The 23,074-nt window shown below is 40.8% G+C and overlaps 1 protein-coding gene across 1 annotated transcript in view; it reads right to left on the bottom strand.

The window, feature by feature from the left end:
• FGGY (FGGY carbohydrate kinase domain containing) overlaps positions 1 to 13,864 on the bottom strand; it is a 421,541-nt gene extending 407,677 nt beyond the window's left edge. Inside the window, exon 1 of the mRNA XM_082669259.1 lies at positions 13,705 to 13,864. The gene's annotated coding sequence lies outside the window, so the exon portion shown is untranslated. The remainder of the gene's footprint in view (positions 1 to 13,704) is intronic.
• Between the last annotated feature and the right edge of the window lie 9,210 nt (positions 13,865 to 23,074).

Here is a 23,074-nt window from a genome sequence, read left to right on the forward strand (position 1 = left end):
CATCTGCAATTACTTAATATGCATGATCTATACCTAGGTATTCTCACCATGTCTAACAGCTCAAATTCCAGTAAACAAATGTTAAGTGCTTTTTCTGTGCCAGGACACTAGGAATAGGAAGCTGAAAAATATATCATTTCTGATTTTAAAGAGCTGACAATTTAATGTAAGAAGCTGGTTTTTGAAAGTCAAATGGTGATGCCTCAAGTTATGCCTTGTTGATGTACTTCAAGCTCAACCTAATGCACCTGGTAATATTACACATGGCAGTAAGCTGGCTCCAGATTGCCATCGGAATCTCAGCTATACTCTTGAAGCCAAGCATCTTATTCCAACTCCACCTTTCTCTGCAGAATACAGAGACGTTAGCTGGTAAAAGAAGCACCAGTTTATTGTTTTCATCACTGTTCCAATCATTGGATCAGAAACCCAGTATTTTTCAGGATGTTGAGGATCTTCATGCTTTGGACTGAGCCCATTTTTAAAGACAAATACGCGGTGACTGGGGGAGGGATGTGTTATTAAATCAGACAGAAGAAAGGCTGGCTGTCCTTTTAAATGCAAAGATGGATTCCAACAGGCAGAAAAGGCAAAACTCCCCAAATCCTCATGCCTGCCTCACAATGTGGCAGCCACAGGGATCAACTCTGAGGCAGCCCTGGATGGTAGCCAAAACCCACCAGCCTCCAAGAGCCACACAGGCAACAGCACAACAGCTGACGCAAAGAAAACACAAACCCCAACCATGTTGAGGCCAAATGCACAGTATAGGCCCTAACGAAATCACGGATGGAAAATCTGACGCATCAAAGGACATCCCCAAACTCCAAAAACAAACACCACCTCAAAGCAGATTAAACTTTGAGTCTCCCATGTCCCCTTCCATAAAACCTTGCTTACGCTCTCTTCTCTTCAATACTTGTGAGCCAATAAAGCAGCTCCTGACTTGTTAAAATGCCTTCCAAGCCCTTTAATAGCCCTTCCAAGCTATTCTCTTTGCAGAGAAAGGGAGAGGGGGGCCCACATTTATGACACCCACCCTTCCCTCATTTACAGGGGAGGACACTCAAATCCTGAGAGGAGTGATACCCGGCGGATGGTCACGACACCTGGAGAGGAAGAAGGCTGTACTCAAATTCAGGTTTGCCTAAGCCAGAGCAGGACTCTTATCCATCCCTGAAATGACTTGGCTTTCCTTCCCTAACCAAGCTGCTTTCATCCTGGACACACTCAGAACACAATTACAAGTCTGTTCATCCTGTGAAAACTTCTCAGACACTCAACCATCAGAAACGCCCCCTCCATGCTCTGATTAATAACCACCACCTATGTCACTATAAATGCTACTGTGAGAAACATTAGATATTAACTGAGAATGTTCTGGCCCCCTACTTCCTTCTACCTGGAGACAAGCACAGCGTGTGTCATGCAGTAATAGGGGAATTCCTGGGCTGTGAGGGAGGGAGAAATTATTAACGTATAAAATAGTCAAATACCTTTTGAAATAAAAAGCCTCTAAAAACTCTCCGTCCCTGGAGAGTTCTAGAAGCACCATCAGCAAGCCTCTCTTGTGTGTAAAGCACTGCACCCCTTCCCAGGTCAATCATCCTCCTTGACCCAGAGCCCCATTCCCACAGACACATGCACGGAGGAGAGAAGAAAGATGGGGTCTATCTTTCACAAACCCAATTCACAGCCTGAGTTCACTAAAAGCCAAAGCCTGAATCTGACGGCCTCTTACTCTCATGCCAGGACCCTGGAAGCAGAAAAGTGGCAGAACAGACACACAGAGAGCCAGGGCTGGTGTCCTGATTCTAAATGCAAAGTTATTATAGTTTAACCCCATAAGCCAATGACAAAGCTATGCACATAACAGGGAAAATTACAGGCAAACTTAGTGATTTTTTATTGTCAAGTGGACTCTTCTTTGTAACACATGAATTCCTACCTCTCTTGGAGTTCTGAACAATTTGTTAAATATATATGTAGTTTATCTCCCTCTTTCACTTTCTTCTCCAAGAGGCTGCTGTTGATTTGTTGACATAATTAACTATAAAATAATATTCTACAGAACTAATCAGACCTTCAAAGCAATATTATTATCATTAGCATATTGGCCCAAATCCACAGCTTTTCTCAGAAAGTCACTCAAATAAAAACAACAGAAGAACCCACCAACCTTGATGACTGCTGTCAGACGTCAGTAAATTCAGGAAGGGCTCAGGGCAGTACAGTATTAGGTAGAGCAACAAAACCCAGTCCCTGCACCATCTTGCAAAATTCCTCCCTTGAAGACAGCGCCCAGCCTGAGGCTGGCTGAGGCCTCTGGTCTAGTCTTGTGTTTACCTGTTTATCAAGAATGGCCAGGTGGCTTCAAGGCCCAGGGTGAAAGGCCTAAAGAATGAGTTACTGGAAGATTATTGGACAGCTTGCCCCTCCAGAAACACGCCCTGTTAAAATTGCCAAGAGCTACACCGTAAGCTTAAACACCATCAGTACTGCCTCTGCCCAAAGTAAGGCCCAAGTTCTTTCTTTGGCCCACAAGGCCCTCAAAGCTACGGCTCTGCCTGTGCCTCTCACCTTACCTCCCTGCCTCCTCCCTGACTGCAACCCCTGAGGCTCCAACTCTACAAAGCTACTAGCAGTCCCTCAAATGAAGGTTTGGTGCCTCTGTTCATACTGTTCTCTCCTCCTTGTGATGGAGGAAATAAAAACTTGCAGTTCACAGAAAAAGACATACAATGCATACATGTCAGCCTCACAAATGATGGAGGGAAATGCAAATCCAAAGAATACTGAGATACAATCGTACACCTTAAAAAATGGGAAGAAAATGAAAATGCTAGTACCCGTCGTTGGCAAGAGTTTGGGGAAAAAGGCAGTTTCAGACACTTTTAGTGGGAGAATAATTGGTTCAACCTCCTTTCTGTTTTCAAAATCTACCCTTTTACCCAAGAGTTGAACTTCTAAGCATTTAAGATTGGCTCATCTAAAAGATGTATACAAAAATGTCCATTTCAACTTTCTTTTTTTTAAAGGCAAGGGCACACTCACAAAAACCCTGGAAACAAATTCAATGTTTATTTATAGGGGAATTGCTAAAACTGATACAGAAGCAGCTATTAAAAACAATGAAAAGCTAAAGAAAATTGCTAATTATATTTTATTAAGTAAAAATGCAAGTTCTTAGACACCATAGTATGAACGCATTTGTATTAACTCTGTAAAGAGGAAAAGCAACAGTGGTTCTCAAACTGTGATCTCCAGAGGAGCAGCAACAGCATCGCCAGGGAACATGTTAGAAATGCAAATTCTCAGGCTCCAGCCCAGATCTACTGATTCAGAAACTCTGGGGAGTGAGGCTCACATCTGCCAGGCTACCCTGACAGATGCTAAAGTTTGAGAACCACTGTATTGTATAAGGACCTAACATACAAAACTTCAGGAAGAATATGCAAAAGCCTGCTTACTGCAGTGACATCTAGGGAAAAGAAATGCGGTGGAAGCTTGAAGGGCAATTTTTAACTTCCCCTCTCTGTGCTGTTTGAATTTTCACAATACGCAGCTAGTACTATAATAAGAAGAAGGATCCTCGTACTGAGTTGAATTCTACTTTATATGGCTTCCACCCTCTAGTCCTCATTTTTATCCCACGGGATCAGCCACCTAACCTCCTTTGGGTGAGCTATCCCTTCAAACGTTTTAAGATGACTCTCACGACCTCCTGAGTTTTCTTTCCTCTTTGCTATATACTTTTAGCTCCTATAACCCCTCCATGCCGTGGCTTTTCCTAAAATAAAGAGGGAGGAAGAAGGGATACGGGGCACTTGGTACATTTAACAAGAATGATCTTCAGATACCCATGTTCCCACATGATGCTGTGTGGAGATGAGGGAAGCTGGGCTAGTAGCCCACCGTGAGCACACAGCAGGTCTTCTCTACCTTCCTGGAGGCCCCCTAGATGCAACACATGTTGGGACAAATCAGTAGCCCATCCAGCCCAATACCCAATCTCGGACACTAACATCAGAACAACTTGTTCAGGAGAAAAGGGAAGGGAACCTGGGGTGTCTTCACAAAGTCCCTTTGAAGGTGGGCTTTGAGGTAGCCCTCTTCAAATACCCTACTCTTCCTTTAATAGGTCCCTAGAAATCAGTGTTATCTATTAATATGTCCTGTCAATAGGTACCTTCACATGAATCGCAATGTTTCTCAAACTCATATTTTGTACCAACCCTCGTCTTGGATCAACAGATTTCGCGTGAGCATTTTCTCTCTTCCAGGACTGGTACTAGTGACTTAGTAGACAGCTTTGCTGATCCTCCCAACAACTTTGGAGGGTCCACAACCCAGAGATGGGGTAACTAAGGTTCTGTGCATTTAGGTCACTTGCCCAATGTCACAGAGTCGGTAAAAAACAGAGAGGGTCTTCAACCCCATGCTCTGTCCACTATGTCACATGATGATTTAAAACAGCCGACCAATAGCCACACTCTAATGTCAAAGTTGGCCACATAATTCTACAATCCCAGAATTTGGTAAACTACATTGAGTTTGGTGTATATAAATCATGCTTGATTTTATAATTTGCCTTCTCAACTTTCATCCCCCATAGCCGACCAGAAACTGAGTCCTTTCTTAATCTCTTCATCCCATGGCCAGTGTAGCAGAATTCAAGATACTCAGCCCTCAGCCTGGTCTGCAACAGATTTCAGTGTAACTCAGCCCAAAATCCAGATTGCCCAAGGGACTGGCAACACAGACATTTAGCCTGAATGATTTCTACTTTATTTTTCCACTCTGCCTAAACCCAGCCCACACACACAGCACTGCATATGTACCTGCTGTATGAACTCTGCTTCATTTTGTCATCCATGTTGTTAAGAACTTTCTAAATAATTTAAGTTGATGAAGGGGTTATAGGACCTCCAGGGTCCTATATAAATCCCTTCCTCATAACCTCAAATAGTCCCTTTTAAAATTTTCTTCAAAAATTCCAGTTGAGGACCTCCACTTCTAGCCAAGATGGAGTAACAGGCACCATATTTACCTTCCCACCTAAAACAACTAAAATAATGAATACAGGAAACAAAGGTTCTCGGGACACTGGACATCAGGCAAAAAACTACAGTAATCTCAAAGAGATGGGGAAAAAATGAGGTATCCTAAAACTGCTCAAGCTTAATGCCTGGGACAGAGGACACAGAAGAGGAAATCCATACCAAGCCCTGCAGTTTCCCGAATTGAGGAGCCAGAGCTAGAGGTCTAAGTAGAACAAGGAGGCTAGAATTCTTGGGGCAAAGTACAAGACAGGAGAGAGATGCACAGGAGGATGTGCTCCTGAAGTATTCAGGAGAGTACCAATCACTGTATGTATGTGAGGAAACTATCTGAGCCAGAAGCACTCAAAAGGATCACAGAGAACAATCAGTGGATTTCACACAGGGCCATGAATAGTGCCTATTCAGACCAGCCAGTGTGGAAAACCTCATAATTAACAGGGCATGGGGTAGAGTACACAGAAGGGTTTTACCTCAGCAGTGAAGAAGAATTAGCCCTACTCAACAAAGCTTAAAGCAAGACTCAAAAGGATAGAACTGTTTCCAAATAACTTACTCATGCCCCAAAACAAAGCTCAAGTGTATTTATAGAAATACAAAAAATATCTAGCACTGAAAAGGGTAAAATACATAATGTCTGATATTCAACCAAAAATTACCAGGCATGCAGAGAAGCAGGAAAATACTACTAAAATGAGAAACATCAGTGGACACTGACCTAGAATTGACACATTTGATAGAACTAGTAGACACATATTAAAACAGCTATTATACCTGAATTTCATATGTTCAAAAAGCTAAAGGAAAGAGTGAACTTAAAAGTTCACACATGCAAGATTTCAAAAAAGACTCAAGTTGAAATTCTAGAAATGAAAACTAAAATGTTTGAGATGAAAAGTTAACTATATGAGATTAGATAACACAGAAGATTAGTAACCTTCAAGACACAGTAATAGAAGTTATCTAAAATATAACAAAGAGAAAAAAAGATTTTGAAAAAATAAACAGAGCATCAGTGAGCTGTGGAAAATGTCAAGTGGCCTAATATATGTGAAATGGGAATACCTGAAAGAGAGAACAAAGAAGGGACCAGGAGAAATATATGAGACATAATGGACACAAATTTTCCAAATCTGATGAAAACTATAAACCCATATAATCACGAATATCAATGAACCCCAAGCACAAGAAATATAAAGAAAACTAAACCAAGAAACATCATAATTAAATTGTTCAAAACCAATGATAAAGAGAAAAACTTAAAAGCAGTCAGGGTGGGGGGTGGCAGATTATGCAACAAAGAAAAATAACCCGTGAGAATGACAATGGATTTCTTATCAGAAATAATGCAAGCTATGAGACAGTAGAGCAAGATCTTTGAAGGACTAAAAGAAAAAAACTTTATATCTAGAATTCTTTACGCTGTGAAAAAATCTTTCAGAACTAAAGCTGAAATAAAGACTTTATCAGACATACCAAAAATGACATACCAAAATTCACCACCAGCAGAACTGCACCACAAGAAGTGGGGAAAAATAATATCACATGGAAATCTGGATCCATAAAATGCAAGGAAGAGCATAAAGGTAACTATGTGGTACATATAAAGACTTCTAAATACTTTTTGAATGTCTTAAAAAGAGAGTTGCTTAAAACTAAAATAATAACCATGTATTGTGGGGTTTAAAACATATATGGAAGTAAAACATACAACATGAAATAGCAGTAGCACAAAGGCTATGAGACAATTAGAAATACATTGTTATATGGTTTTACATTACATATGAAGTGGTATAATACCACTTGAAAGTTGACTCTGATAAATTAAAGATGTACACTATAAACCTTAAAGCAACCACTAAAATAATATCTGAAAAAAGGATATGCCTAATTAGCCAATAAAGGGGGAAAATGGAATTTAAAAAAATTAATCTAAAAGAAGACAAAAAAAGAGAGAAAAGAGACCAAGAAACATATGGAACAAACAGAAAAAAAAAGCAAGATGATATGTTTAAAACAAACCATATGAATTGCATTATATATAGTCTAAACACCCTAATTAAAAAGCAGAGATTGTTAGGCCTTGCTTTGTTACCCAGTCTAACTATATGCTGCCTAAAAGAAGCCCACTTTAAATATAAGGAGACAAATAGGTTAAAAAGCAGAAGGAAGAAAAGATATACCATAAAAGAGCAATCAAAAGAAAGCTGAAGTTTGCTGTATTAACATAACATTAAGTAGATTTTAAAGCAAAAATATTATCAGGAATAATGATTAAGTAGCTATCAGAGCAAAACATATCATCAGAAATTATGAAATAATAAAGGGGATGATTCACCAAGATGACCTAAAAATCCTAAATATTAATGCACATGATAACAGAGCATCAGAATACATAAAGCAAAATCTGATAGAACTGCAAGGAGAAATGCATATGTCTACAATTATCATGAGAGAATTAAATATGTCACTCAATAATTGTTAGAACAGATAGACAGAAAATCAGCAAGTATATAAAACATTAAGAGTAGTCAATGAAGCTGCCTAATTGACATGTAAAAAGCACTCTACCCAACAGGAGGAGACTACACATTCTTTTCAAGTGTACGCGGAACATTTACCAAGACAGACGTTCTGAGCCATGAAACAAGTCTCAAAAAGTTAAAAGGATTCAAGTCATACAAAGTACTCTCTGTGACTACAGCGGAATTAAAAGTCAATAATAGTTAGATATGTGGAACATCCTCAAATATTTGGAAACTGAATAACACACTTCTATATAACCATAGGTCAAACAGACATTAAAAACAACTAGAAAGTATATTCACTGAATGAAAATAAAAACAGCAAAAGTTGTGGGATGCAGTTGAAGCAATACTTAGAAATTTACAGCATCAAATGCCTATCTTAGAAAAGTCTCAAGTAAATGACCTTAATTTCCACCTTAATAAATTAGAAAGAAATGAGTAAGAGGAGCCCAAAGTTAACAGAAGAAAGGAAATAATAAATTTTAGAGCAGAAATCAGTAAGTTAAAAAAGAAAATGAAAACAATAAAGAAAATAAATGAAACCAAAAGCTGGTTCTTTGAGATGATCAATAATATTAATAAATTTCTGGCCAGAATGATCAAGAAAATAAAGAGAAAAGAGACAAATAACCAGTCTTAGGAATGAGGAGATGAAATTACAACAGATTCTATAAATATTAAAATGATAATAAGGGGATATTATGAGCAACTTAGATGATATGTACAAATTCCTTGAAATACACAAACTATCAAACCTCATTCAAGGAGAAACAGATAATCTGAATAGTCCTATATTATTAAATCAGTTGACTTCTCCTTCTCCCCCATAAAAAAACTCCAAGCCCAATGGCTTCACTGATGAATTCTACTAGATATTCTAGAAAAGAAATAATGGCAATTCTACACAAATTCTTACAGAAAACTGAAAAGAAGGAAATACTTGCCTGTTCATTCTATGAGGCCAGAATTATCTTGATAACAAAACTTAAAATATAAGGAAAGAAACTATATCAATACCCATCATTAACACAGATGCAAATATTCTTAAAATTTTAGCAAATAGAACAGAATCCAACAAAATATAAAAAGGATAATATAGGTCCTGGGATTTATCTCAGGAATACAAAGTTAATTTAACATTCCCCCCAAAAAAAATGAATGTAATTAATCATATTAAGACTCTGAAAAATTATGATCTCAATAGTTACAGAAAAAAGCAACTGACAAAATGCAATACCCATTCTTCATTTAAAAAAAAACAAAGAAAAAAACGTTTCAGCAAAGATGGAATAGAATGGAACTTCCTAAAACCCTTTCAGCAAAGATGGAATAGAATGGAACTTCCTAAACCTGATAAAGAGCTTCTACAAAAAATATACAACTAACATCATAAATCATAATGCTGAAGATATGAATGCTTTTCCCTAAGCTCAGGAACAAGGCAAGACATTTGCTCTCATCACTTCTACACAACACTGCGTGGAGATTCTAGCCAGCGCATTATAGCAAGAAAAATAAAAGACATCCTCATTGAAAGGAAAAAGTAAAACTGTCTTTATTCACAGATAACATGATCACATAAAGAATCTGATGGTACCCACAAAAAAGCTATTAGAGCTAATAAGTCAGTTAGCAAGATGGCAGGATACATGATCAATATATAAGTAGTAACAAACAATTGAAAGTTGAAATCTAAGAAGACAATACTGTTTACAATAGCGTCAAAAAATGTGAAATACCTACAGATAACCTGACAAAGACCCATCTACTGAAAGCTAAAAGACACTGCTGAGAGAAATTAAGGAAGACCTAAATAAATGAACAGATATACTGTGTCCATGGGTCAGAAAACTCAATATTTAAGAAGTCAATTCTCTCCCCAAACTAATGTATAAATTAAATGAAGTTCCAATTCAAATCTCAACAGGCCTTTATTTTGAATCTGACAAAATGACTGTAAAATGGAAATGTAACAGATGCAGAATAACCAATATAACTTTTAAAAAGAACAAAGTTGAAGGACTTATACTACCTGATTTTAATACTTATTACAAAACTACAGTCATCAAAACTAAGTGGTACTAGCATTAAAACAGACAAAGAAATCAATGGAACAAAATAAAACATCCAAAAATGGGCCCACATATACAAATGGTAAATTGATTCTGATCAAAGGTACAAAGACAATTCAATGGAGAAAGGATAGATTTTTTAGCAAATGGTGCTGGAACAACTGATACCATATGAAAAAAAAAAACTTTGTCCACATCTGGTCCTACAGGTTAACATGAAATGGATCCTGGATTTAATGTAAAATAAAAAACAATAAAGCTTCTTAAAAGAAAAATGGGAGAAAATATTTGAGATCTCAGGCTAGGCATGATTTCTAAGATACCAAAACCATGATCCATAAAGGAATAAATTGATAAAATTTACATTATCAAAATTACAAATTGATAAATTAGACTTCAGCAAAATTAAGAACTCTGCTTTTCAAAAGACACTGCTAAGAAAATGAAACTATAAGCCACGAAATGGGATAAAATATTTGCAAATCACAGCTGTGATAAAGAACTTATTAATGAGAATATATATAAAAACCTCTTGGGCTTCCCTGGTGGCGCAGTGGTTGAGAGTCCGCCTGCCGATGCAGTGGACACGGGTTCGTGCCCCGGTGCGGGAAGATCCCACGTGCCGCGGAGCGGCTAGGCCCGTGAGCCATGGCCGCGGAGCCTGAGCGTCCGGAGCCTGTGCTCCGCAACGGGCAAGGCCACAACAGTGAAAGGCCCGCATACCGCAAAAAACAACAACAAAAAAAACCTCTTGAAAGTCAATAAGGAAACAAACAGCCCATTTTTAAAAAGTGGACAAAAGAAAGAAACACTTCAGCCAAGAAGATATATGAAATATACACAGGGAAATAAGCAACATGATAAGAAGTTTGAAATTATTAGTCATCAGGGAAGTGCACAATACAACCCCATGAGAGGATTCCACATTATTAGAATAGCTAAAATTTAAAAGAGTGATCACACCAGTTGGAGCAACTGGAATCACTTTGAAATACGGTTTGGCTGTTTCTTAAGTTAAATATACACCTACCATGTGAACTAGCTGTTCCACTTTTAAGTATTTAACTAATAGAAATGAAGGCTGTACAAAGACATTTATACAAATATGGACACCGGCTTTATTTGTAGTAGCCAAAAAGCAGCAAATAATCCAAATGTCCATCAATGGGTTAGTGGATAAACTAAATATGGTATAGTTGTACTCAGAAGAAAAAAAAAAAAACACTATGTATGCACACATAACCTGGATAAACTCAAGAGGATTATGCTAAGGAAAAGCCACCGCACACAAAAGATACATATTGTATGACCCCACAGATAAAATCCTAAAAGAGTTTAAATAGTGACAGAAACAACTCACTGGTTCTTGGAGGGATTAGAAAGGGGCATGAGCAATCTTTGGGGGTATTAGAAATGTTCTTTATCTTGACTGTAATGATGGTTTCATGGATAAATACATACGTTGAAACTTCTCAAATTAGACACTTTATATATGTACAGTTTACTGTATGTCACGTATACCTCAATAAAGCTGTTGAAAAATATCCTAGTGGGGAATGCCTTTTCTTTCCTGTGGTACCTTGACTGCTACATCCTTTCTTCATCCCCGACATTCAATCAGTAATTAATTCCTAACCATTCTATTCTAATCTCTCTCCTCTAGTCACATAGCTACTACACTAACCCATCTCTCACCTGCATTATAATAGCCTCTCTCCAATCTTCACCACTCCAATTCATTCTCCACCCTGCAGCCAGAATTAACTTTCTAAAACACAAATCTGACAGTGTCACTTCAATAGCTGCTGCTTGCTCTGGAGATGCATTTCAAACTCTCTTAACCTGATTCACCTGACCTTCCCTGATCTGGGCTTTTCACTCTCCCGAACCTCCTTTCTGGTGATTTCCCCTTACCCTTTCCAGTCCGCCCATACTAATCAACAATGCACCAGACTTGCATAGCTTTGCCCATGCTGTTCCAAGTCAGATAATCCCCTTTCCTCTATCTTTCTCCAACCCAATCACACCGATGCTTTGCAACTCAACTTGGGTATTAACTCCTCTGAGAAGTTTTCAATAAAAGCCTATATTGGGCCATTTGGACTTCTCTCAACTCCTGAGAATTTTTTTTTTTAATTTTTATTGGAGTATACTTGATTTACAACGTTATGTTAGTTTCAAGTGTACAGCAAAGTGAATCAGTTCTACATATACATCTATCCACTCTTTTTTTAGATTCTTTTCCCATACAGCCCATTAGAGAGGAGAATCTTCTTCTACCTTGCTACAGCACTAAGCTCACTATCATATAATCTCCCTTGCCAGACTAGACAGAAGCAGACTGGATGAAAGCTTGAAAGCAAAGACCAAGTCTTGTTCATCCTTGCTTTCCCAGAGCCTACCACAATGCCAGGCCAAGAACACATTCCCAAATTAGTGAACAAACGAATGAACACAAGAGCTGGTTTGGATGACCGCCTCTTACATCCGCTGGGTTGACTCTAAATTCCACATTATAAAAATATGCGCAGGTAAGAGGTTGAATAATCTCTGTAGTACACTCTGGTAAAATAATTATTTCAAATACTTTGCGTGGGGGGGCGGTGGTCCCACTCCGGCCGTGAGCTTAAGGGCAGGATTCACTACCTCAAACTGTTTTCAGAACCAGCTGGTAATTGACTGTGATTTGAACCAAGTGAAAGGTTAGGGAAAAACCAGATTCCAGGAAAAGACAAGGCCCACAGTAAAAATTAACACAGCCTGGAAGAAGGCTCAGTCTCCTCCCAGTAAACTTCTTAATTTCATCCAGAAAGACACAGATCTCCACCCTCTGGGTTACTCTTTTCTCCCAATACACATGTTTTGACTTCCAAATCCAGCAGGGAGGCTCCCAACCTCCCTCCCCCTCAAAATCAATCTCCAGGCCCTTCTCACCCTCTCTGTTCCCTCAATCATCCTTAATAAGAGTTCTTGGAGCCTCCCACCAGGAGGCCCTCCTCAGCTGGCTCCCTCCAAGAGCCAGGCCAGTGGCCACCAAGTCAAAAGCCAACCACAGGACCTCATTAACAGGAGATTCCCAGAAGACCAGGAGGCAGTCAAAAGGCTGGAAGACCCAGCTGGCAACTTAAAAAGTACAATTTCAGGATATGCAGTCGGTGGATCATAGGAAAGAGGGGAAAAGCAAGCAAAACAAAACAAAGCAGAATTCTACCATCTATATACCAGTTACAAACTAAGAGAAGGCTTGCCTTCTTTCTTACTGACTTGTGGTTCAAAAGCATAATCACTCTCTCCCTCCTGATATCCTATTTTAAAAAGTAACCTAATAATGACTGCTCTTCCCTATCTTGGAAATGACTTGACTTTTTAATTTAGAGACAAAATTAGTTAAGACATGAGAAGTGCTTTAGTGGAAAATAGCCAATGATTAGGGGAATTCACCATTTTGCATCTTGTTCAGCTTAAAAAAAAAGGACTTTAATAAAAATAGACACTCCTAGGCCTTTCCTACCCAGGATAACTGTAGCCAAAGAGCATTATACCATCTAAACTAAATTGCACCTCAAACATTACCATAAGCTGCTGAAAGCTACAAGCAGCACTGGCCTTAAAATGCCTTAGGTAGCCAGACTGGAATTAAAAGGTTCAAAAATGCCTGGGGAAATGTCCCAAAATACGGTGGGAAGGGGGGAGAGAGAAAATTAACATAGTTAACTGGATAGTGATGACAGGGGACCCCGGGTTCCAGACATCTCCTAGGCAGCGTTGGGGATGCAGTAAAGGCCCACCCTTCTCTTAAGTGGCCGTACGCCTCACCCAGGAGCGGACACAGTGGACTCAACAAGGTCTCGGGGGCCAACGCACGACTGGCGTTGGCGTTAAGACTGAGGCGGCCAGAGCAGGAAGAGGAGGCAGCGACTGCGGGAAAGGGGAGGGAGGCTTGGGCCCGGGTGCGCTCTCGAGCTGGAGAACGTGCGCGCTGCGAGCCTGCGCTTTTGGTAAAGCCCCTGATACACACGTGGGACTGGGCGGAGGGTCACTTACTTGTCCAATCTGAAATTACATTTTAGCTAGCGCGGCCCTGCCGATAACCGCGCGGAACCGCACCAAGCCTCGGTTGGGCGGTCCGACCCGCCCTCCGCGCGGCCCCGCCCCCGCCCCCGCCGGCCACGGCCCCTGTAAAACTCGCCCCGATTGGCCCTTTGAACGGGACCCGGGATTGGCCCGCGCCTGCGCCCTGCCGTGGCCTCCTGCGGCGGTCGCCTGTCGGTTGGAGTGGACTGCATCCTCTTCCGGTTTCTTCCCGCCTCCCCGAGGTTTTTGGGGTTTTTTTGTTTTTTTTTTTTTTTTTGGTACGTGGGCCTCTCACTGTTCTGGCCTCTCCCGTTACGGAGCACAGGCTCCAGACGCACAGGCTCAGCGGCCATGGCTCACAGGCCTAGCCGCTCCAAGGCATGTGGGATCTTCCCGGACCGGGACACGAACCCGTATCCCTTGCATCGGCAGGCGGACTCTCAACCACTGCGCCACCAGGGAAGGCCTCCCCCGAGCTTTTAAAGGCCTGAAGTGGGCTCTGTCCTCTCAGGCCGAGAGTTTCCTAGTTTGGGGGCTCTTCTCGCAGAACTCACCCACGCAGACTCCCGTCAGCCGCTGTTGGGTATGTGTCCGACGTGTATCCTGTAACTTCGCTTCTCAACCATGCACTGAACACCAAGACTCTTGCAGACAGGTGTTAAAATAAAGAAATTAATAATAATAATATTTATTGAATGCTTACTTTGCATGAGGTCTTGTTCCCGAGATACTTTACGAAAATGTTCTCAACCAATTTTGTGAACAACCTTCTGAAAAGGTGTCATTTTTTAAATGTACAAAACAAATGAACCTCAGCCGCTAAGGAAGTTACAGTCTGGTGGGCCCTGGACACACCTATGTCATTTAATCTTCATGATCCTTACCTTTCCAGTTAGCTAGGTACTATTTGTCCATAGTTTACAGATGCAAAGAGTAGGAAACGTTTTTTAGCTTGTTTTGAGACTCACAATAAGTAACAGGAGGGAAGATTCCAACCTGAGCTCAAACATAAGCCATGTCTATTAAAAAGGCAGGCTCCCAAGCTGATGGGACTGAGATTTGGAAGATAGTTTAAGAAGTCTAAACTCTTTATTTTCCTAGAAAAGGAGACTGAGGTGCAGTAAAAGGAAGTGATTTTCGAAGGACACGCTGGTCATGAGAGGTAAGCCTCGGTAATAACTGATTTCACAGAACTGGATATGGCCCATGTGCATGATAGTCACACTGCTATCCTCATAACAACCCCAAATACATGCTCTCATCTTGGTCTTACAGGCAAGGATAGTAGCTCAGTGGGGCTGAGGCCACGTGGTTAGCTGCATCTGCTAGGGGCCCTGGTTTGGGGATGCCGGAGGAAGAAATTTTCCTCTATCCTTCTAGGTTCTTCTGCTGGTCTAAGAATTAAATTGACATTATGAACGGGAGAAAATCAGATGAAAGTTTAATCACGTGTACATGGGAGAAACCCAGCAAAACTGAGTAACTCTGTAAAGACATCTTCCACTAAAGACAAAAAAAGGATGTAGGGGGTAATGGTTTATGTCTTCAAAAGGGAGGAAGGCAGTTTACATGAAGATGGAAAAGCAAATGTTTGGTAAACAAATGTTTGCTGGGTGTGCTAAGACAGTGGGACACAGGAATTTTAAAAAAACAAACAAAAAAACCTTCCTAGATTCCTCTCGGTCTACCATATCTAGTTCATACTATAGTACAATGATAGCTGTCTTTCTGGAAGAGGTCCTCTGTCTACATTCTTTAGGCAGCTAAGGAGGACATCCGAGTTTCTTCCTGAGTCTTTTTGGGCCTTGATTGTTTTCAGCGTAAATAATTCACGTGCCAAAGAGACATTTTGGGGTGGCAAGTTTTGCTCCTGTACAGGGTCATTTTCTTTCTTCCACACCATGACTGTTCACCTTCATTTCCAACAAATATCCGGAGATCTAACCATGGACTCTTCGGGAATGTAGGAGGTACTAGGATCTGGTTACTTGGCACCTGTGTGAATCATCATGTACAACAGGAATGATAATATTAAGACCTATTCATCTTACCTTTCCAGAGTATTGTGATGAGTAAATGAGGTAACAAATATGGAAATACTTTGTAAAGTGTTAGATGCTGGCTACGTGTAAGACAGCTTCCAGACCCTCCTCATTGTACCTCAGGAATAGAATAAATGAAATATACTGGTTGCCTTAGGAACTATGGCAGGAGGTCTCATCTTGGCTAAACTTGAATTAATATGGATTTGGTTCCTGGTCTTTATAGATATCTCTGTTACTAGGCATTTTGTATTTGATCTGAGGTTTGTTTCTTCTTATCATCATGCTATCATTAGTGGTAATAGCAGCAACAGCACAGTGGCTGGAGCACCAGCAGCCATCTTGGACCATGAGAGGATTTCAGGAATGAAAGCTACATACAGCAAAGCCCCAGGGTGCAAGGGCTTAAGTTTCTGACACCATGCAGCACCAGACGAACACCCACTGCCCACTTCTACTTGTAAGAAAGAAGCTGCTCTCTTGTGCAAGACACTTTAATTTTGTGTTTTCTGTCCATGGGGCCAAACCTAATCATAACTGATACATATACCTTACCTCACGGAAATCCTACAGCAACTCTATAAGGTGATAGGTGCAGAAACAGACTCAGAGAGTATAAATGATTTTTTCGGTGTCATCCAGCCAAGTGACAGAGGCGTAATTTTGTGGCCCATTCTCATTTTCTTTTAAATGGAAAGAAAATGCCTGTTGTGAATGAATGAATCTATTTTTTTTCCATTTACTTCCATTCTATTCATTTATTCTAGGAGGTGATAAACTTTTTCTATAAAGGACCAAACAGTAAATATTTTAGACTTTGTGAGTCATACAGTTTCTGTTGCGACTACTCAACTCTGCCTTTGTAGGGCAAAGCAATCATAGATAAAAGTTAACGAGAGGCTCTGACTGTGTTTGGATACAACCTTACAAAAGCATACAATGGCCAGTGTGCCCCAGTGGGCCTTAGCTTGCCAACCTCTGATTTATTAGATTCTGATGTCCCATCACAAAAGTGCATTGGAAATACATTACAGGGGGTAGGGGGATTGTGACTTTGCAGGCACCCTCACACAGTTGACCATTATAAAGTCCAGTGTGTGACGGTGAGGTCCAGTAGAAAGAAAGATCCCTAAACTGATAATCATGAGATCTGAGCACTCAGTTCATATCTGCCCTGAAACAGGATCTATATCCTGAACCAACCCCAGGTGCCTCAGTTCCCTATATGTTAGGAGCAAATAATGCAAATATCATCCCTACTTTCCATAGTTTCCATGGCTACAGGGAGACTGAGATGACATGATATACAGACCATATTTTGAAAGCTATAAATGTTATTCAACTGTGTGTTCACTGCTTCACCTTAGGCAGGGCCATATAGCCTCCTCTGTATCCTTCAGCCCCCCGTCCTTACCTCTATCATGGAACTCCTAGAACGTATCAAATGCCTAGTAGTTATTAGTGAATCCGTTTATCCCCACTCCTCGTCCTTAACTTGATATAAAGGGTTATTGTGTTGCATTGGATTAAAAGACTCAATTATTGGAAAGTCTAGATGCCCACTCAAGGTCGCTGCCGGGCAGCGTGGGTGTCATGCGGTCATTGTCCAGTAGACAGGTCACAAGTCACACCCGTGAAGCAGCACATCAGGCTTAAACGAGACAGAAAGAGCTAGGTTGTGAAAGCCTGGAACCAGCTGAACTGGACGTTGTGTCACTTCCTTCCTGCTCACAGGCTGTTTCATGAAACACCAGGAGGCAGACAGGAGTTCTGGCCTTCTCCCTGGGGACCTGTGGAGGCCTTCTGCTACTCTGACTGCATTCTCTGAATGCTTTTCCTACATTAACAACTTGCCCCTCACCAGAGAAAAGACTTATTTTCCCCGAGACTCTTAGAGTCATGGCACAGAAATAGGTGTGGTTATTCATTTACTCATGAATTCATTTATTCATTCAGACATTTATGTATTCACTCACTTAACAAAGATATATTGAGTGCCTACTGTTCTATAAAGAGATGGTGTTGAGAAAAACAGATATTGTCCGTGTCATCGTGGAACTGACAGTCACGAAACTGACATTCAGTAAATAAGCATGCAAGTGTATATGTGTGTGTGTGTATATGTGTGTGTGTGTGTATAAAGTACAGAGAGGTTAAGCATATATCAATATATCTATCTGTATCTATATATGGATTCAGTTGCAAGTAGGAAGAGACATAGGATCTTATGAGAGAGGGGGCGTGATTTAGACTGAGGTCTAACTGAGATGGGTGATTCTGAGGAACCAGGTGCGTTACATGCATTGAAGACCTAAGGGTCTTCAGTAACCTTGTAAAGTGACTACTATCACAACCATTGTACAGATAGGGAAACTGAGGCTTAGGAAGATTAGGTGACTGGCCTAAGGCTGCACTGTGAGTAAGTTTGGAGCAGGCTGGGCTCTTTCCCATACTCCACAATGCACAACACAAACCCAGAGGGTGTGAATTTTCCCAGCTCCCACCTTTGCACACACTATGCCTCCTTCCACCTGGAAAGCCTCCCCCGCCCTCCTTCCCTTGTTGGATTCATAGTCTGCCTTCAGCGTCTAGTTGAGGGCCTACTTTCTCGGCAAAGTTTCCTCTTCTATCTGAGACCTCAGCACATCTCGTATTCTAATCTTCTGCAACAATCATCATGTATTACTCATGCGGCACCGGCCCCGGGACACCTTGTAAAGTTCATTTTCCTTTTTACATGCCTGCACTGGTGACCTTGCTCCCAGTCCTGTGGGCAGCACGAAGTCATGAGAGCAGACAGACCTGGGTTCTTCTCCTAGTTCCTACTTGTTTGCTGAGTGACCTGGAGAACGTTGCTTAACCTCTCTGTAGTTTCCTTGGAGAAATGTAATATTTATTTCTTGAGATAGATCTTAAAACATGTGTCCCAGGGCTGAACAGATAGTAAGTGTTCCATACTTCTTAGTCTTCTACCCAATTCCATTCCCTAGATAAAAAAGCCTCTGGAGGGTAAGGACCATGCCTTCTACTTTATAATCTCGGCAACTAGCACAGTGCTCTGTAATAGTGGGTATATCATTGGCACATAATTATGGCAGTGACAGCCTTTACCTGCCTCCTGGGTCCCTTGCTCCTAATCCAACTTGTTTTCTCCTGTCTTTCTTCCTTTCTTTCTTTCTCAACTTAGACTCCTTTAAGCCTCCCTTAAACTTGATCCTCTGTCAGAAACAGGTGCCACTGCATACACTCTCTCTTCCAAATCCACACTGTCTTCTCAGGAGGAAAATAACTGAAATAGTTCACTGGACACCCAACAGATGGTCCGTAAGGGGAAACCACTGACCAGAAAGGCTGCCAAACTCCCCATCCTGGCCATCACCTAGAGCCATATTTTGTATGCAAAATCATTAGTTTATTCAACTCTCTTCTCTAAAGGATGCCAGTAGCTCATTTCCAAAGATGGGGGAATGTTCCATCTTACTTTATTACTTGCCCTCTGTCTGCCTGCCTGCCTGCCTTCCTTCATCTCTTCAGTTAACAAACATGTACTGAGTACTTGCTAAGTGCTGGGCCAGAGCTGGCTGCTATACTAAAAGCACAGAGAAAGAGCTAGGGGCAACCCATGGTGAGAAGAAGAGGGGGTATTGGGTACAAAGAGAAAGGAAAGACTGTGCTAACATTTACTGGGCACTGGCTCTGCACTTCCACATGCAGTGTCACAGTGATTCCTCCCAGCCATGCACCTGAGGGAGTAGGGATTCCTGCTGCAGGAGTGAAGGCTCAGAAAGGCAGAGCAACTTGCCGGAAGTCATCTACCGAAAGACGCCACAGGCCAAAATGAAGAGGCAGCTTCTGCTGAGAAGCTAAAGTGGGCAGAGATGCTCATGTTGGATATAAGGCTTCGGATGAATGCAAGTCCTAATAATCTCACTGGTTTCGCCCTGCAACACCAACTTTGTCTTCCATATGTGAGCTGCTCACCCACTCCCCAGTTCCCAAACCTCACCATCCTAACCAGTTCCACACCACGTACATCCTTCTCCCCTAACGCTGCCTAGTTTCAACCCCACAGCCTCTTGGCCATGAGCCATTTCAACAAAAGTGCAAACTATGTGATGAGCCATGACAACAATGTGCAACGCTAAACTCCAGTGACTGTTTTTCTACAACGAGGGAACAGGTGGAAGAAGAGAGTCCAGGGCCATGAGATGATGACAAGGCCAAAGGAGGGGTGGGAGTCGGCCTGTTAGGTCATACATGCTCCAGGCCTCAGGGGCTGAATCAAAGGAGGCCCCTGGAGCCTGTGCAGTATCCACTGCCATTCACTTCTCGAGAATCATGGCATTTGGAAACCATAAAAGAACATTGGTTTGAGTAGTTTTCAGACTGGATCCTATCGGAAGGTGCCTGCACAGCAAAGAAGAGGCTGAATGGGCTCCCAGGCTTTCCACAATGCCCCCTCTCCTGCCAGGTTGTTCTCTTCTTCAAGACACCAGAGGAGGGGGCTGGTGGGGGCTGAAACCCCGTCCCCACTCTGCCAGCTGAACTCTGGGCCTGCGAGGCTGCTCTGCCCCAGCAGAGAGGGCAAATTTTCCTAATTTGCACAAAGTACAGAATAGGATAGTGGTAACTTTGCCCTCTTGCTGCCCCCAACCACACACATGCACACACATACACCCATATAGCCACACAGACATTCCCAAGGACTTACACATAAGCATGTATACATATTTATACAAACACACATGCAGACATATATACATTATACAAAGAGCACACAGACATATACATAGACACATGAATATATCATACAGTACACACACATAGACACACACAAATGCAAATTAGACCACAATATAATGCACAGAAATATAGACGCAAATATACAGACACAGAGTCAAACAGATATGGATACACAGATGCACAAGCCACACAAAGACACATACATACACACACAGTCTCGTAGCCACTTATACACTGCACACACATAAACAAACACATCCATACATAGATGCATAAACACAACACACAGGCACATAAACCACACAGATATACACACACATACACAGATATGCACACATACATACATCTTTAACCAGAACAACTCTACTTTATCAATTTTACATGATAAATGCTATTTTCAAAATTTTTATGTGACAAACATTTCACTACTAAAAGAATTTGTTCTTTTTGAGGATTTTTTTAAATTCATTTATTGATCAAATGTTTGATGACAATATCAAACATTGTTGAAATAAATATGTTGAAATAAAATGATAGTAGGAAGTGGGGTACACTCAGACATATTAGTGGCAGGTCTTTCCATGATATGTCTTGTAATTCATTTTGCTTTTATCATAATGAAAAATTTGTGACTTTCAACACTGCTACATAATATATAGATCCAGAACTCCTGTTTTATTGTTTATACACTTTCAGATACTTAAAAATATCAGCCTCCACTCCATCTCCTTCACCTCCCAAAGGACCTCTGGAGCTATGGAAATGAGACGGGAACTTGAAGGCAAGGGTGTAACGTTAAGGAGTATGCTAAACAGGACTTTTGGTTGTAAGAAATAAAAATACAAATCAAGCTTGATTAAATAAACAACAAATAAACCAAAAGGCAATTTATTGTCTCATGTACTTGGGCAGTTCAGAAGGGAGGTGAACTTTAGGAAAACCTGGGTCCAGGGATTCAAATATGTCTTTAAGGGTCTTTTGTTCTCCATTTTTCATTTCTTAATTCCCATGTTTACTTCATATTCAAGTTAAGAGCAGTGCATGTGGTAGCAAAGATGGCTAGCAATTGCTTTAGCCTTACAATGTTCTCCTAAATCTTGGAAGCTGAGGGTGAGGGTATCTCCATGCTCCTATTTCTTGCAAGAATGCTGAGCAAAGTTTGATTGGCCCATTTTTAGTCAAGTGCACATTCCTAGGGATGGATTCAGAAAAGCTGAGCTTCTGAACCTGTACCAGCAGGACTGAATAGTGAGAGTCGGGGATTATTACCCAAAGAGATATCAGACAGGAAGGAGAATACGTATGTCTTCCTCCCTACCTCCAGAAGCCTTAGTGCAGCACTCATGGGTCAGGCTCTGTGCTGGAGACTGGGGCACAAGATAAAAATATTTATACTCTTTCCCTCTAGTAACCCACAGCCTAGTGATGGAGGTGGTATGTAAGCCAATAGTACAGGACACAGAAAGCAATAACCACAAAATAAAAAAGTGTGATAAAATAAAACTTCATCAAAAGACACAAGACAATCAATAGGCAAGCCACAGAGTGGGAAGAAATACACATATCTGAGAAAAGATTTTAATCAAGATTATATAAAGAATGACTACAATGCAATAATTTTTTAAAATCCCAAATTTTAAAATGAGCATAAAGCTTAAACAGACATTTCATAAGGGAAGACACATGAATGGCTAATAAACCCATGAAAAGGTGCTCAACATCTTTAGCTATCAGGGAAATGCAAATTCAAACTGCAATGAGATAGCACTTCATAACGTCTAGAATGGCTGGAATTAAAAAGAGACTGACATGAATACTGGAGGTAATGTGGAGCACCAGGACCTCCCCTGTTTTCCTGGTGGGAATGTAAAATGGTAGAACCATTTTCCAAAAGCATGTATCTACACTGTGACCCAGCAATTCATTCCTAGGTATTAACCCAAGAGAAATAGAAATACATATTTATAAAAAAGATTTGTACATGAATGTTCACAGAAGCTTTATTATTAATTCCCCAAACTGGAAACAACCCAAATGTCCATTAACATAAGAATGGATAAACAGTCATATATCCGTACAACGGAATACTAGTCATAAAAGAGAATCAAGTACTGATTCATACAATGACATGAATGGATCTCATAGAAATTATGTTGAGAGAAAGAAGCTAGACATACAAGAACATACACTGTATGACTGCATTTATGTAAAATTCATCATAATTTATTATGGAAAATAAACTTACCTGCATTTGCCTGATGGGTGGAAAGTTGAAGGTTAGGAGGAAGCCTAGCTGTGAAAAGATATGAGAAAACTCTCTGGGGTGATGGAAATGCTCAAAACCTTGCTAGGGGTGTGGGTTACATGAGCATCTCTATTTGTAATTGTGCATTTCATTACATGTGAATTTTACATCAAATGAAAAAATTTTTAGAGTGTAGAGAGTGCTAGGGAGGTGTAGAAAGATCAGGAATGACAGGATGTTGATAATTGTGGAAGCCGGATGATGGGTACGTCGAGGTTCATTAAACTATTCTGTTTACTTTGTGTATGTT

Source organism: Grampus griseus, assembly GCF_964374135.1.
Source record: "Grampus griseus genome assembly, chromosome: 1".
NCBI lineage: Eukaryota > Metazoa > Chordata > Mammalia > Artiodactyla > Delphinidae > Grampus > Grampus griseus.